This window comes from Pogoniulus pusillus, chromosome 26 (genome assembly GCF_015220805.1).
Source record: "Pogoniulus pusillus isolate bPogPus1 chromosome 26, bPogPus1.pri, whole genome shotgun sequence".
Classification (NCBI taxonomy): Eukaryota; Metazoa; Chordata; class Aves; order Piciformes; family Lybiidae; genus Pogoniulus; species Pogoniulus pusillus.
This window is the reverse complement of record NC_087289.1, coordinates 10,708,406-10,724,714: the sequence shown is the minus strand read 5'-3', so window position 1 is coordinate 10,724,714 and position 16,309 is coordinate 10,708,406. Positions and strand designations below refer to the sequence as shown.

Genomic DNA, 16,309 nt, shown 5'->3' with positions numbered 1-16,309 from the left:
GGCTGTGAAAAGGGGTCAACTGCCCATCAAGCACCAGCCTTAGCTACTCCAGGGTCTTTTTGTCAGTGAACCTGGCCCATTTCCAGGCTCTTGTTTCTTTTACATTGATACTTCTGTGAAAGAAAAAGAAGACGACTTAGTCAATAGCTTTCTAGTCACCCTTGTTGGACATTTTTATAGTCTTCCCAGGCTGCTGAAACTCAGCCATCAGATTAGTTGGAAAGGGCTCCCTACTGCTTACCTCTTCTGAAATACCCCTTCTTAGGGAAATGATTGCTATTTATGAGAAACACAATACTTACTTCCTTCAGAGAGATTTTGGGTTGTTTTGCTTTCATTTTCTTTGTTACCAGCAGTTTTGTTTTGCAGTGCTTTTCCTTCCTTGGAGGAAGCAGGAAATTGAGCCTCAGTTGAACCCACTTTCTGTTTCTGCAACACTGTGGGGTAAGTCTCTGGCACTGGGGCAGAATGCCCATGTCATAGAACCTTCTGGGAGGTCTCATCTAAGGCCAAGCAAGGGGTCAATCAGACACCACCAGGAGTTTCTCTGAGATAGTGATTTGATCATCCCAATAGCTATGTGGGTTTACAGCTCCCAGCCCCTTTGCAATCAGATTCGAAGGGAATCTTCTTCAGTTCCCGAGTCTTGTTTTATGGTGTGATAATACAGAGAGTTTTGCTGATATATTTAAGGGGCAAAGTGGTGCAGGGCAGCTTAGCTGTGGATAATGTGAGGTAGATGTGATTTTTTAAACAGAGATCTTTTGAGAGTACAGACCTTTGAACTGACCATTATGGGCTGCAAGAGGAGAATGGGTCATGAAACTGCAACTTGAATTTGAGCAGTGAGCCTGCAATAGAGTTCATAATGTCTTCTAGTGCTACTGTTCCTCTGATGTCTGCTGCTATCCTGTGTATCCATCAGCAAATGAGTTGGTGTCACAAATATAAAGAGAAGGGCTCTCAAGGTTGCCTCTGTCAGGATTGCCCAAGAGGAGAGAACACACTGGTTGGAGATGTTGGAAGTGGACACCCAAAGAATACTCAGCTCTCTACATAACTATTTCCTTTCCTCCAGTGTGTCTTCTTCAGATACATTTACCACCACTACCTCTCTGTCACAAGAAAGTGGCACTGTTTCTAATTCTATGTTAGTTAAAACAACTAAACTGTCCACAAGTAGTGGATGCTTGCTTAGACAGCCCATTTTGGCAGCTGGTCTGTGGAATCTATTATTGAACAGCAATTTCCTCACCTTTACAAGACATTCACATGGTGGAAGTTAGAAATGTTTTATAACTGTTCCATATATGGCTTGTTTTTGTGGTCATCATTTCCTCTTTCTTTGCTCAGAAGGTTTTTTTTTTTCCAAGGTGAATTGAAGATGCAGCTGAAGATGTGTAGCAGCCCTACCCAGCCTGCTGTGCCTGCAGAAATCTCCCATCCACCACCTATGTCCACGTTCAGGGTCAAGTGAGTACTTTGAGAAAGAATTACACACACTGCTGAAAATGGATGTGCACAGGTATGACAGATCAGCTGGGTGCCTGACTGCTTATGTGCCCGTTGTATAAGCAGGTGTATATTACATAAGTGCTTCTAGCCTGGAAATTTGGAACAAACGAAAAAAAAAGGTGCTTCTGGAAGTAAGCTTCGTTTTTCCTGTGCTTGCCTTGCATTGTAAGGTGGCTACTCTGGCACTTATTCCACAGGGAACACAATAGCTGGCTGGGGAGAGCAAAGATTGCTGATAATATGCTTACAAGTCATTAGCAGGACAATGCAGTGGAGCCCTTTGAAGTTTCCTACAAAGAATTCAACATCCCTGCTTTAACCAAGGTATGTAAATATTCAGGGCATGCAGGGCAAGTGCTGCTGTCTGATCCTACAGCAGCAGGAGATGGAAGCTAGCAGGCAGGAAAGTTTTGGCAAGAAGGCAGGCGATGCGAGCACCTTGTTTGTTCAGCCTCCCTTGTGGAGCACTGCTTCCTGCCTGCAGATGAGGCACCCTGTTGTTTCCAAAGAATGGAGTAAAGTCCCAGTATTCACAGGGCCCCAGCTCCTGAGGTGAGTTTTGATGCTTCATCTGATTAAGAGCACAGAAAAATCCCCATCTGTTCACCAAACAAGTGCCTGCTTTCATGCTTCCACTCCGTGCTATGTAGGAACAGACTTCTATTCAAACAATGTAGAAGCAAGCCCAGACTCAAGTCCCATTCAGTTTTGGGCATTCACTACAAGAATCATAGAATCAGTCAGGGTTGGAAGGGACCACAAGGATCAGCCAGTTCCAACCCCCCTGCCATGGGCAGGGACACCCTACTCTAGATCAGACAACCAGAGCCTCATCCAGCCTGGCCTTAAACACCTCCAGGGATGGGGCCTCAACCACCTCCTTGGCGAACCCATTCCAGGCTCTCACCACTCTCATGGTGAAGAACTTCCTCCTCACGTCCAGTCTGAAGAACATCGAGGTGCTGTTGTGTGTTGAAAGAAGAGCATTGAAGCTAGTGAAGGGTCTTGAGCTCAAGTCTTGTGAGAAGCAGCTGAGGAAAGCGGGGTTGTTTAACCTCACTCTCCACAATTCCCTGAAAGAAAGCTGTAGTGAGGTGAGAGTTGGTCTCTTCTCCCAGGTAGCAAATGGGAGGATGAGAGCAAACAGTCTCACATTGCACCAGTGGATATTTAGTTTGGATCTTAAGATAAATTTCTCCACTGAAATGGTTGTAAAGCCCTGGAACAGTCTACCTAGGAAAGTAGTGGAGTCCTCCTCCCCAGAAGTATTTAAAGGACATATAGATGTGTTGCTGAGGAACACAGTTTAGTGATGACCTGGCAGTGGTGACTTGATCTTAAAAGTCTCTTCCAACCAAAATATTGTATGATTCTTTATCCCTGGTATCAATCTCTGATTCCCATCATCACAAACAACACCAGAGTTTCAGGAATCAGGTCAATTCTGTGGCCTTTGGGAATTTTAACCCTGAGTCTGCCACAAGGAAGAAGAACTAGGAAGAGGTCTCTTCCAACCCTGGTGATACTGTGATACTATGATACTGTGACTTGGTGCAGCCACTCAACAGGTTGCTTTGGTTTTTAAGTTTCTTTGTGTTAAAAGTGAATCAATTTCCTTCAACACTGAATCATTTTTGAAGCTCAGCTGGAGTGGCTTCACAGACAAGAACTGGCTCAGAGAATAACCGTCAGAATAGGTTTAACAACCTCTTTCCTTCTTTTGGAAGTCTCAGAGAGGTAATGTTTCCAGCCAGCTGACTGCCAGGGGATCCAGGTTGTTGTCCTCAGATGTGGTTCCTCAATACAGCAAGACTCCAGAATTTTATAAATGTTCCCAAGGCAAGATTTGTAGGAAAAAGCAATAACTTCTGCTTTATTTGCACTGTGTAAATGAAAACAAGGGCCTGAAGGGTAACTTGCATTCCTCTTTCATTTTCCTGGCTTGCTGTCTGTGTGATTTAGGCTGTACTTGATCCTCACATCCACACGAAGGCTTTTGATCCAGAGACTTGTACATGAACAAAGCAGCTCCATGATGCTCTATGTGGAGGCACGATTTGCAAGCATACAAGACAAGCTGTGTCTTCAGGCTGACATTTCAGCTGCTAGAGCTTACCTGCATCCTGCCAGAAAGAGTCTGTGAGTTATGGGTTCTGTCCATTCCCCTCCTTAGAGCCAGGCCAGGCGTAACATGTTATATGAGGCGAGCATCCAGAGTCCAGCAGCTCTTCTCGCTGCTCATGATGGAGTGCACAGAGTGAGAAAAAAATTCCCTCTGACCTTATGATTTCATGGCTAGAGCTGGCTGAAGGCTGAATGGCTGGATCCTTCCTGGAGTTACAGGCTGCCAGGTACCTAAAGGTCTGAAGAGAAAACATCTGGTGTTTCCTTCTCTTGCTTTTGGGTTCTTCTGAGCTCTGAATTGATTACAGTTTTTAGGACTAGAGATGTAACTTTTGTTTTCTCTAACAAGCATGGATTTATTAACCAATAATAAATGTAGTTCAGGTAGACCTGCCAGCTCAGAGCTCCTGAGAGCTACACTGGCCTCTTTTTGTGGATTTCATCTCTGACTTGAGCCAAATTATTCAGATTTTCTACCACAGTGTGTCCCCATCTTCAGTGGGATAATCAGGTGGAGGAAACCTCAACACCTCTTTTCCCCTCTTGAGACAGATTACAAAGAATTCATGCCTGAGGATCACTTTGTGAGAATTGACTTTTAACACTGAATTATTGGTACCTTGACAAACCTCTGCTTTTTTTTTGCACATGGGAGGAATGTCATGAGAAACAGATTGCTTAAAAACTCTGCTAACCAGATAATCCTTGCACGTGGTGCTGCTCCAGATTTAAAATCTCCACTTCTGCATAGATAGAGAAGTATATGAATGGATCTGCTATCTGAAAATACATCCATTTGAATACCTGCACACTCTGGGCAGCCTACAGTAACCCTGGAGAGGCAGAACTGTTATTAGCAGAATTTGCTTTATTGTGCTTTAAGTACTCTGGACGACATTCATCCCCTGGTGGAGTACTACTATAGTTGAACAAGTGATTTCTGTTGCATATAAGACCCCTGATTTCTTGGCACAGAGAATATATTTTTCAAGCACTTACAGTTCAGTCTTTGGTATGTGTGTAGCTCTCCAAAATCCCCATCAGGTTACTTTGCTGTTTCATAGAATCATAGAATCAACCAGGTTGGAAGAGACCTCCAAGATCATCCAGTCCAACCTAGCACCCAGCCATAGCCAATCAACCAGACCATGGCACTAACTGCCCCATCCAGGCTTTTCTAGAGCACCTCCAGGGACAGTGACTCCACCACCTCCCTGGGCAGCCCATTCCAATGGCAAACCACTCTATCTGTGAAGAACTTCCTCCTAAAACCCAGCTTATGTTTCTGACAACCTGGAGCAGAGGCCTGATGCTGATGTGAGTTTCACATGTTTACTCTGACCTGTAGACGTTGCAATTCTTGTGGAATCTGTTGTACTCACCTCTTTCTTCTTCTCAGCTTTGTGTGGGTAGAAGGCATAGTGTCCAATTTAGCTTCCAAAGTTTCTCATTTAATTCCTGCTCTTTGCTGGAGTCTCACTAGCAGATTGCAAAAGCCTTGTAAAGGTAAGACAAAGCAAGCAGGGTGTAAGTGTTGGGTGATCCAGGGACTAAGTATGCATCTTCTGAATGGAAATGCCAGGCGCAGGAAGCATTAACTCAAGTAGATATAAATGCCTTAGGTTGTCTTCAGCTTAGACACTATTAATTAGCCTAACAGTATCAATGCTGCTAGATCTGAATAGCTGCAAAAAGATCCCTGCTTTATCCTGACACAGCACAGAGGTCAGCTGGTGGTCAGCACGGTGCTTTATTCATTCATCAGCACAAAGCTGAATGTTTCCAGAGACAGAGGTTTTGTGCCCCCAGGGAGTATTTTTAAGATATGTCTTATCTATTTGTGAAATTCAATGTTCAAAAGGCAAAATATGTATGTCTGAAGTATTTCTTCCTAGTCATGGCAATTTCACATCCCTGCAACTCAGTTCAGAGTTGAGAGTGTGCTGAGTGGAGGGAACACAGCTTGATGCTTGGGCTGTGCTGCTGGCAGATGAAATAATCTAGTCGTGACTTGCAAGCTGTGTTATGAAATCATTGATACTGGATAAACATGGAACATCTGGCTCTCATCCCTCATAACCCCACTTTTTTAACTGTAAAGAAATATTCACAGTGACACTGCTCTGAGTGTACAAACTAAATACACAAGTGTGTGAAGATGCTCACAGACCTCTGCACCTTGAAACATCCCAGGGACGTGGTGGAGTCGCCGTCCCTGGAGGTGTTGAAGAAAAGCCTGGATGAGGCACTTAGTGCCATGGTCTGGTTAACTGGATAGGGCTGGGTGCTAGGCTAGACTGGATGAGCTTGGACGTCTCTTCCAACCACATTGATTCTATGATCAGCAGGGAATAGCACTGTGACCCAGCTACACAGTCTGCAGAAATGGCAGAACTGAGGCAGGGGCACAATTTGTGTGCTCCCAGACCCATCTAATGGGATTATCCTCAAGCCAAGGAGAAATGTCACACCCTTCAGCAATACAATGAGGGATCTACTGGAATAAGCATTGCAACGTTAATGGTGCAGCCTTACACTGAAGCAAAGGCAAACTACTGCCTTGTTGATTCTGAAATGGACTTGTCCTGTAACTCATTTGCTTGCTTCCACGGTTTCCCTTGAACTAGCACTCACCTGCCCTTGCTTTGGGCCAGACCACAGAGCAAAACAGGAATTAAAAGCAACTCCACGTACAGAGAAAAAAAATCTGCCATTTTACTCCCTGATTGGAGTTTCTCCAAATGGTTTTTTTTTTTAACAGCTGATGATTTTTGAGTTTGGAATACATGTGAGTGTCTTTGGGACCATGCATTGGATGAGGTCCTGCCCTCGTTCCAGTTCACAGCAAAAGCCACGCAGGAACAGACTTGTTTTATGGCTTACAGCCTGGAAATAACTGTACTCAGAGCAACGTGGCCTTCCAGAACTGGAGTGATCAACAGCGTCATTGCAGTGTTTTGTTATGTTAGACAGCCAAATAATCCATGGAGAAGCCAAATACAGACGTGTTTTGTTTATACTTAGCACAAGTGCTTAAAAACCCTGATGAAGGGCTGTCAAATCTTTGGAACTCAGAATGCAATGTATAGCAGTAGACTCAACTGTCTACTGGCATAAAGTGGTGAAATTCTCTCAGAGTTAATAGAAATGTTTCAGATAGTGCTAGCAGGGGAACTGCCCAGCTGTGTTTCAGCTGCTGCCATCCAAAGCCCTAGAGAATCAGGCTCTTCCCAAAGAAACTGAGCTCTGCAACACCAGTAACTAACTGTTTAATGCTGTCTTCATACAGAAAGTGCCTAGAGAATCAGACTCTCTCCAAAGAAACTGTTTGAGCTCTGCAACACCAGTAAGTGGGAATACCTGCTTAATTCTCTCTTCATACAAAAAGTGCCTAGAACTCAGAAGGACAAGGAAATTACTCTGCTTAATGAAAGTTAGCAGTTTTGGAGTTATTTACTGTGGTTGGAAGTGCAGATCAAACAGAGAAAACTCATCTTGGCTTAAAACTCAGAGAAAAGCACTGCTCTTTCCTCCTCCCCCACCCTGCCCTTATTTCACCTTGCAACTCAAAAACAAAGCTCTGGTAATGCATTTGTGCATTTGTTGTATTTGTATAAACCCATAAAGGTAATCTTAGCCCTGGAGGGCTTACAGTCCAAATGTTACGTGGCAGCTCCCTGTGTACACACGAACTGCCATGTAGTGCCAATTGAAACAGTGCGATAGTTCACCTCTGTGTGTACTTGCAGGGCTGATGCCTTAAAAAGACACCTGAACAATGGATAATTCAATCTGCTGCTGCTGTCAGGTTTGTGGGAAGGGCTTACTGTTGCAAAGGCCTTTTACTGATTTCACCTGTAATCACAGAAGAATCTTCTAGCAATGCATCTTCAGAGAAAGGGAGGGAATGGAGAAATGCACCCATCAGTGCACTCTATCTGATCTTATTCCACTCTTATCAACCTCCTTACAAGCTTTTAATGTGTGAAATGATAATGTGCAAGGGCAATACTGTGAATCCACTCCCCCATGACATTTTCAATGCATTTCCCAGGCCTGCTTTTCCATCTTGCAGTGTAAAATTAATTTTGGCCAAATCTTGAGTGAATTAAACTGCAACACAGTGATCTCTTTGCTCAACTCATATTTGCTGTCTGCCTGGTTTATGTTGAAGAGAGGCACTTGGGCATGCCAATTATCCTGTCTTTTATTTGCCTTGTGCATTGAGCCTTTGGCTACTAGAATTAAACTGGAAAATGCAATTAAAAGCATTAGCTGTAGCAAACATACCACAAAATATCATTATATGCTTGACAATGTTCTCCTTCATATTGTTAATCCCTGCAGATCTACCTGTGCTATTAGATTGCATATATGGATTTTCTTCTTCTCAAAAGGCTACATTAATTGGATGGAGCAACTAGCAGGCCTCATTGCACAAGGGAAGAAAAGGAAGATGTCACCACACTTCAAAACCTCACCTGGCTTTTCTTGGTGAGTATGCTCTGAACTTGAACTTGAATTGAGCAAACATTATTCAGGCTTTGAAATGTTTGCAGGTGCCTAGACAGTGTCATTAGATAATGTTTTTAGACAAACAAGTGTTTAGCTTGGTGAACCATGGAGATTACTGGGTATAAACAAAGTTGTCTTCAATTGTGATGAAAAATACAAAGAGGAAGCTTGGGTGATGGTGGGTTGGGCAGATCTTTCCTACTTACACACCCTAGCAGGGAGCACAAGCTTCTGGGCCATGCTGGCAGCATCCTCTGAGAAGCAAACCTAGGTAAGGGGAGTGCAAATGTCCCTCACTCTTCCTTGCCCAATTAAAATACATGATCAAAGGAAAGCAAAATTCTGCCACAGAATGTAGTTACAGTAAGCTGGAAAGGCAGGAAACACACTGCTGATGGACACAGCACTCAAATTCCTGTGGCTATTTCCTTGTGGAAAATATTTTGGGGAGGGAAAAGGGAAACAAAGTGAAAAAAAAAAAAAACTGAGATTTTTTTTTTGTGGTTCAAACTCAGGTTACTTGCCCTATCAGTTAGTCTGAGATCTGAGCATGCCTAGTGCCAGTACCTCTAAAACTACTGAGCTTTACACCTTCTCTATAGTGAGAATATTAGAGTCATGTGAATTGCTCACACAACACTTAAAAATCAGAGCTCTCAACCTCTGGCAGAAACACACCACTGCAAAAGAGGCTTCCTGCCTCTATTGCAGGACCTGGCAGAAATCTCTGTCACACTCAGTTCAACCCTTACTTGTGGCTGCCCTCAGGAAAATCACAGGCTCACAGGATGTTAGGGGTTGGAAGGGACCCAAGGAGATCATCGAGTCCAACCGCCCTGCCAGAGCAGGACAATACTATCTAACACAGATCACACAGGAACACATCCAGACAGATCTTGAGAGTCTCCAGAGAAGGAGACTCCACAACCTCTCCGGGGAGCCTGTTTCAGTGCTCTATGACCCTTACAGTAAAGAAGTTCCCCCTTGTGTTGAGGCGGAACCTCTTCTGCTGCAGCTTACACCCATTGCTCCTTGTCCTATCACAAATGTTTCCACAGAACACAAATGTCCAAAGCACAGAAAGGCACAAGCAGGAGAAATAATAAGAAAGAAAGAAAGGCTCTGGGGAAGTGAAGCTCTGTGGTGACATTTCTGCATCTCCAGTTAGATGCTGACAGACAGGCTGGCACCTCTGCGGAGTTAAAATGGATCAGGATGGAGAAAGGTGAGTTTTTCATTAGCCAGAGCCTGCATCTCCAGCCCTGCGTGCTGTGCTGTATGCAAACCTCTTAAATACCTGACACATTCAATTCCAACAGTAATCAAAAGCTGAAATTACAGGCAGAAAGTGGAGGAGCAGTGTTTATAAGAATGGCAGTGTTAGGAGTGGTGATATCTCTGACTGTGGGTCGATTGCAACATTTTGCTCCTTCTTGTTAGTCCTGATAAGGGCTGTAAAAGAGCCTATAATCCAGGCAACTTTGCCCAGCTGGACTCATTCAACTAATGATTATTGCTTAAGATGCATCAGAGAGAAAACATAAATCAAACTTCCTGTGCCCAGTGAAAAGGAGACTTCAGATATCTAGGCTACTACCAAGCACATAGAAGTACTCTTCCCCTTTATTGTAAGGGATTTGGTTTTGGCTGTGGAAGGTTTGGCTAAAGGGCAAATCTGCCCTGATTTGCACTAGTTCCTACCATTGCCCAAGACTGAGTTTTGATCGCTTTGTAAGAGTGCTGCTGACTTGAAAGAGTGCTGCTTCACGGCAGCTCCAGAAGGGCAGGGCAGCTCAGAACACAGGCAGGGCGTTGTGGCCAGCCTCCTTCCTTATGAGTTACGGGACTCGTTTAATGTTTGAAGGACTCTACTGAAACCACACTGGCTGGTTTGTTTTCAAACATTTCAGGGAAGGGGAAGCAAGCCGAGTGTGGGGTGGAGCAGATAAGGGCCAGCAGTCCTGCGCTGCTGCCTTCTTTCCTTGGCTGATTCATTTATTGATCCTGGAGAAAGCCAAGTTTGAAAGTGTTGTCCTTAGCCACCGTGACAAAGCTCAAGGGGTACTGGGTGTTCACAGATCCTTATGGCTGGGACAGCAGTAGCCAGCTGCTGGAGTCTTGGGGCCACAGGCTTGGAAGTCCTTAGGACAACATTGGTCTCTCTGTTGGAGACAGCAGACTGTAGTTAAGGTCCTAAAATGCCACTCTGTGAGTCACTGAATTCTTCCTTACTAAATTTGTGGAGGGCCATGAAGGTGATCCAGGGGCTGGAGCACCTGCCCTGTGAGGACAAGGCTGTGTTGGGGGTTTTCATCTGGAGAAGAGAAGGCTCTGGGGAGACCTTATTGCAGCCTTTCAGTATTTAAAAGGGGCCTGCAGGAAAGATGGAGAGGGATTCTTTATCAGGGAGTTTAGGGGCAATGCTTTTACAATGAAAGAGGGTAGGTTTAGATTAGATGCAAGAAAGAATTTTCTTCACTGTGAGGGTGATGAGACAGGGTTCCCAGAGAAGCTGTGGATACTCCACCCCTGGAAAGCCAGACTGGATGAGGCTTTGAGAAACCTGATCTAGTGTAAGCTGTCCCTGCCCATGGCAGGGGGATTTGAAGTAGATGATCTTTAAGGTCCTTCCTAAACCAATCCAAGATTCTAAATGTCTAAGTCTCCTCAACTGCTCTAAGGAGTATAAATTTGCAGAGGACTCTCTATGCTCCCAGCCCTACAGCAGCTTGGATGTTGTAGAAAATCAGTCAAGTAAGAAAACAGCAAACCTGCTGAGTTAGTCTAAGTGCCATCCTATCACATTTATGCACTAAAATCCTTACCTGAACAGACACTGCTGACACTTTGGTGGGCTGGTGGATTGGGCAATGCCTTGCACAAGCAGGCTACAGAAATCATAGAGTTCAGGTGAAATACACCCAGCTGAGCACTGGGCTAGCTCCAGGTCTACTGGGGAGCAAAAGAATGGCTCCTTAAGCTGCAAGCTAGCTGTTTTGATTAAATTCACAATCTCTTCCTGCTAGCCTAAATGAGTAAACACCCTCATTGTTTTGCTTCACTGTTTATGAAGAGCTGGCACACTCCCAGGTGCTGATGAGGAGGGAAGAGAGGAATGACACAAGCAGCGGAATTCCCCATGGCCTTACCTGTGTGGCTCAACAGCCACCTCTGCCCTGCCAACATCTGGCTCTGCTCACGTGTGATGGGAGAGCTTCTGCTGCTGCTGCTGGGGCTGCTGGAGGTATGAATGTGTAGCCTAGTGGATGTCCAACCCTTGCTAGGCTTGTTGTTTTCTGAACTTTCCCCTCAAATACCCCACTTCCCATGCAGTCAAGATCCCCTGGCTCTGGAGATGTTGCTTAGGGAGAGGATAAGGTATTAACAGGAAAAGCACCTTCTGCTTTAACTTGTTTTTCATCTGGAAAATAAGTGACTGTGGAATTTTCTTATGGATCTTGGCACATATTAGCTTTTAATGATTTATGTGCCTTGACTGATTTGGAAGTTGAAAGGTAGTTGGTTTTGCTCCAGCTCTGGAAACAAATTGGGTCAAGCTGAGTTGCTTGGACGCTTGCAAGTAAAGTTTGGTGACTCCTGCCACCAAACACAAAGAGGGCTGAGTAGACTCTGCTGCCCTTAACTGATTACATGTTAGTAAACAAAGAGGGCTGAGTAAACTCTGCTGCCCTTAACTGATTACATGTTAGTAAACAAGTCTGTGGGGGAAGTTCTAGGAGGAAGAGCACCCATGTGTGTTGGCTCTGCTGGGTTAATATGCAAATAGTAAACGACTTTTCACAGGAGTGCCATTTTGGGCAGGCTCAGGAGAGGTTCTGTAAAAATAAACTCTACTCAGGATAAAGTTGAACTTCTAAGTGACACTGAAAAGTAAGTTAAAATGAGGACTTACATTTTGAAGTAAAGGTCCAAATAGATGGGATGAGTGGCTGGTATAAGCAAGCCATCCATCTGCCTCAAGGGCCAATGGCATCCTGGCCTTAATCAGGAACAGTGTGGCCAGCAGGACAAGGGAGGTTATTCTGCCTCTGTTCTCAACACTGGTCAGGCCACACCTTGACTATTGTGTCCAGTTCTGGGCCCCTCAATTCAAGAGAGATGCTGAGATGCTGGAAGGTATCCAGAGAAGGGCAGCAAGGCTGGTGAGGGGCCTGGAGAACAGCCCTGTGAGGAGAGGCTGAGAGAGCTGGTTGTGTGCAGCCTGGAGAAGAGGAGGCTCAGGGTAGACCTCATTGCTGTCTATAGCTACCTGAAGGAAGTCTGTAGCCAGGTTGGTTTGGTGTCTTCTGCCAGGCAACCAGCAACAGAACAAGGGGACACCGTCTCAAGTTGTGCCAGGGCAGGTCTAGGCTGGATGTTAGGAGGAAGTTGTTGGCAGAGAGAGTGATTGGCATTGGAATGGGCTGCCCAGGGAGGTGGTGGAGTCACCATCCCTGGAGATGTTCAGGAAAAGACAATGAGGCACATAGTGCCATGGTCTGGTTGATTGGAAGGGGCTGGGTGCTAGGTTGGACTGGCTGATGTTGGAGGTCTCTTCCAACCTGGTTGATTCTATGATTCTAATTGAAGGTGACAGGTTAGCAAACCCTTTTAGAGCTTGCTTAAACTCAGGCACTCCCTTGGAAACTCAATCAGGTGAGAACATCACCAGCCTAAGAAATCAAGATGATGACACTCATCAAAATAGAAGGCCTGAGCCCAGCTTCATGCCAATAGCATCGTTTTAGTGAGACTCAAAGGACCATCATAAATCTAGGGTCGGCCTATAACCCTTAATGAAGTGGTTCTAGTTTTGTACTATTGCATCATATACCTGTGTGTATATCTACATATATACAAATACAATTTATAAAGAGTAGTTCCTTAGATGTGCTGAAAAGTACACATTGACTCAGGCTAAGAGCTCCTGTGTCACCGTGTCACTCACAATGAGTCATCCAGTTCCAGGCCATTTTCACATCTGTCTGTCTTTGGTTTTCATAATTGTGCTGCAGCGTTGGACAACACCCAGTGAAGTCTATGTCTGTGTCCAAAGAGGCTCCTTACATGCAAGGCACCCTTGTCTGTATGCTAACCATCCTGGGATTTAACATTAAATACAAATCCATGATGTGCTCTATGATTAATCGTCTGGATTCAGAGCAGATCATATGGGACCTGAACTAAACAGCTGACTCTGTGTGCTCAAAACTAGGCTTAGGTCGTGCCTGTAGTGAGTGGAAAACAACAAAAGTCATTTTCTCCCCCTTGACTGTCCAAGCAGGTGATCAAAAGCAAGATTTGAAATGTAATAATATTTTGGAAGCCTAATAAGCTCTGTTCCACTTTTGCAAAGGAAATGGTGATGAAAATGGGAATGCAAAAGGAAACTAAGACGTTTTTGGAGCCCTAACCTTGGCTACAGCCTCCTACCACTCACAGCTGACCTCTCCAGCTGCAGCAAGGAGGTGAGACCATTGTTCTGACTCCTTCATGCTTTGGGGGATTTTGGGGGTAGAAAAGAACCTGTCATAAGCAGATACAAGCAGTCTGCTGCTGCCTTGCTGCATCTTCCCTATTTCGTGGTGTTTCCATAACGCATGGTGTGTTTGTGTGACAGGGATGAAAATGCTGGAGCAGATGATGTGATGGCAGTTAGCACAGCATGAAGTATGTGCATGAAGCCAGAAAAACATGAAAGGTAACTCATCTGATCACTAAAACAACCTAATGCTCAGCTGCTGACCATGACAAGTAACACTGCCTTCCTCAAGCAGCATCAGGGCTGCTCTGCCCCTGGGGCTCTTGGAAAGGTCCTCTCCTCCTCCCAACATCAGGAACAGAGTGCACAAGGCCTGTAAAACTTATCTTTTTCTTGCATTGAGTTACCTTATGCAACATTGAAGGAGCAGAAATGCCATGGCACAAGGGCAGAAATAGCCTCAGTTGTGTAGGAACTGCCATCCGGGGGTTGAAACACCTTTGTTTCCAGAGGTTCTCATGGCTCTCCATAGATCTGCTGCTGTACATCCATGTATCCCTCACTGACAAATCCATATGTATATGAAGGCAATGGGGACAGTTCTGAAAACAGAATAATTCACATAGCCATGTCCTCAGTGGGAGGCAGAATTCCCCTCAGTGCCCTCCCTCACTTTTTCACTTCTGAAGAATAGAAACAAGTGCCAGTGCCTGCAGGAGACCTGAGTAACCGCACACACCCCAACCAGTTTGCTGAACCAACACTTCCCTCACCTTAAAAAAGTCCTTATGGTTTGCCAAAGACTGATAATGATTCATGCCAAGGAGTGATTCTGAGGTGCTTGGTTGTTTTTGCTCAGTACTTTCCCACTGGCTTGAGTTTTATGCCTTGTCCATGCTTGAATTCACAAGTCAGGGCCTGGGCTGCCACCAATGTTTTGGTGTGGTTCCTGTAGCAATGCTTTTGGTTTTACAGCGCTGGACTATTTTCAAACTAGTCTTTGTTTTCCGTGCTCCCTCTGCTGGTTGTACTGTGTATAATTATATTTTAATTAACCCTCTCGGGTTAAAATTCAACTGCAATGAAATTACTAAAGTAACACTAAAAAAAATCCTTCTGTACTCCTCCACTGTACTCTGAATTCTACATCTCGATGGCACTGAACGTACTGCACCTGTCCTGATATTGGCACAGTGTTTGTGGGAGGGGTATTTTTCTCTGGCACCAACTATTACTGCTTTTATACCTCTTAATATAAGATATATTCTCTTCTTTATCAAGCTCTGCTTCTCCTATATCCCTGGGCTCTTACAAGGGCAAGTGCTGTGGTTCGTAGAGATTCTGCTGCAGAATAGAACAGGGGTGGTGATGGAAATGTTTAGCATTCTCTTGTGTATCTAAAGTCAAAAAGAGTCATTTAAAATATAGTTTCTGCAAACAGAGTTTTAACAGAGCCACTGCAGCCTGGCCTTTGTTTTCCTTTTGTTTGTTTTTGTTGTTGTTGTTTTCTTTTGTCTGTCTTCCTATTGAATAGTTGATAAACACTTTAGGATGCTCCAGAAAACCATTGTGAAAAGTTATTACATTTATGTGAGGGGCAAAACTTAGTCTTATATTAATGATGTGCTGCCAACTATTTAAACAACATTTATCAAAGAAAAAATGCCACTGGATTCATGCCTGAAAAAAAAAAGGTTGGGGGGAAATGAAAAGCAAGGAGAAAATGTGTGGCTCCACTGGGGATGAACAAAATAAAATGTGGCCCAGCTCCATTTTGTTTTTGCTAAGTGTGAAGCAAGGAGCAGCAGCCAGGCAGGAGAGTTGCAGGCAAGGAGCGAGATTCCTGGCTGCAGAGGCTGCAGGCTGTGTGGGCTGCCTGGCTAGGGAGGGTGCAGGGGCACCAGAGTCGCAGCCCCACCAGGCACCTGCTGCTGCACTCCTGCAATTGGGGGTGGGAAATAGGGTGTAGTGATGGGAACAGGGAGCTCCAGCATCATGGAGGTATCCAGTGCAGTCAGAAATGCACTTGGCACCAGACTCAGCCTCCATGCTTGGTGCTCTCATGAGATTTAAGGTGTCAGACAGCCCCACCTGGATGTCTCCTACTCAACAGCATAGTAGCTCTGCAAAAACTGGGTACTATCTATGGCAGCTTCACGCTTGAGCTAAGATGCCTCACACATACCTAAGGCCATTGCAAGGTGCTGCTGAGGATGCAGTGCCAGGTGCTTTGTGGCACAAGTGGCAGCGAGGCCCTCAGCGGGCACTTGCTGTGCTTCCTCCCGCAGGGGCACCCAGCACAGGTGATGTGTATGGCTGCACCTGGCTCTGGGAGGCACTGTCCTGCAGTCAGACTTTTTACTCAATCTAAGAAAACATGACTGGAAAAAAAATGTTCTATGAGGCCCAGCCTGGTTTTAATACATTCAATTTAATGCAAGCAGGACTATGACTCCTGCTGCTTAAAAACAGGCTTCTAAGTCCTTTGAAGTTTTTTTCCCCCAGCCTCTTTTTTTTTTTCAGCAGGAGGAAAGCTTTATAGTCTGTGAAAGTCATAGAACCCTGCTGGACCAAATGGCAAACCCCCACATTAAGCTACTTCAGAAGTAATGCTGCTATCCCCATTAATAAATGAGAGAGCAGGGGAAGAAAATGGGTAACTGTTCAAAGTAA

General features: G+C 44.9%; 1 long non-coding RNA gene across 1 annotated transcript; it reads left to right on the top strand.

Moving 5' to 3' along the window:
• The first annotated feature begins 7,423 nt into the window (after nucleotides 1–7,423).
• On the top strand, nucleotides 7,424–9,367 carry LOC135187173 (uncharacterized). The gene is made up of 3 exons (XR_010307220.1): nucleotides 7,424–7,447; nucleotides 8,037–8,133; nucleotides 9,213–9,367. It is a non-coding gene; the product is annotated as an uncharacterized LOC135187173 (long non-coding RNA).
• The last annotated feature ends 6,942 nt before the right edge of the window (nucleotides 9,368–16,309 follow it).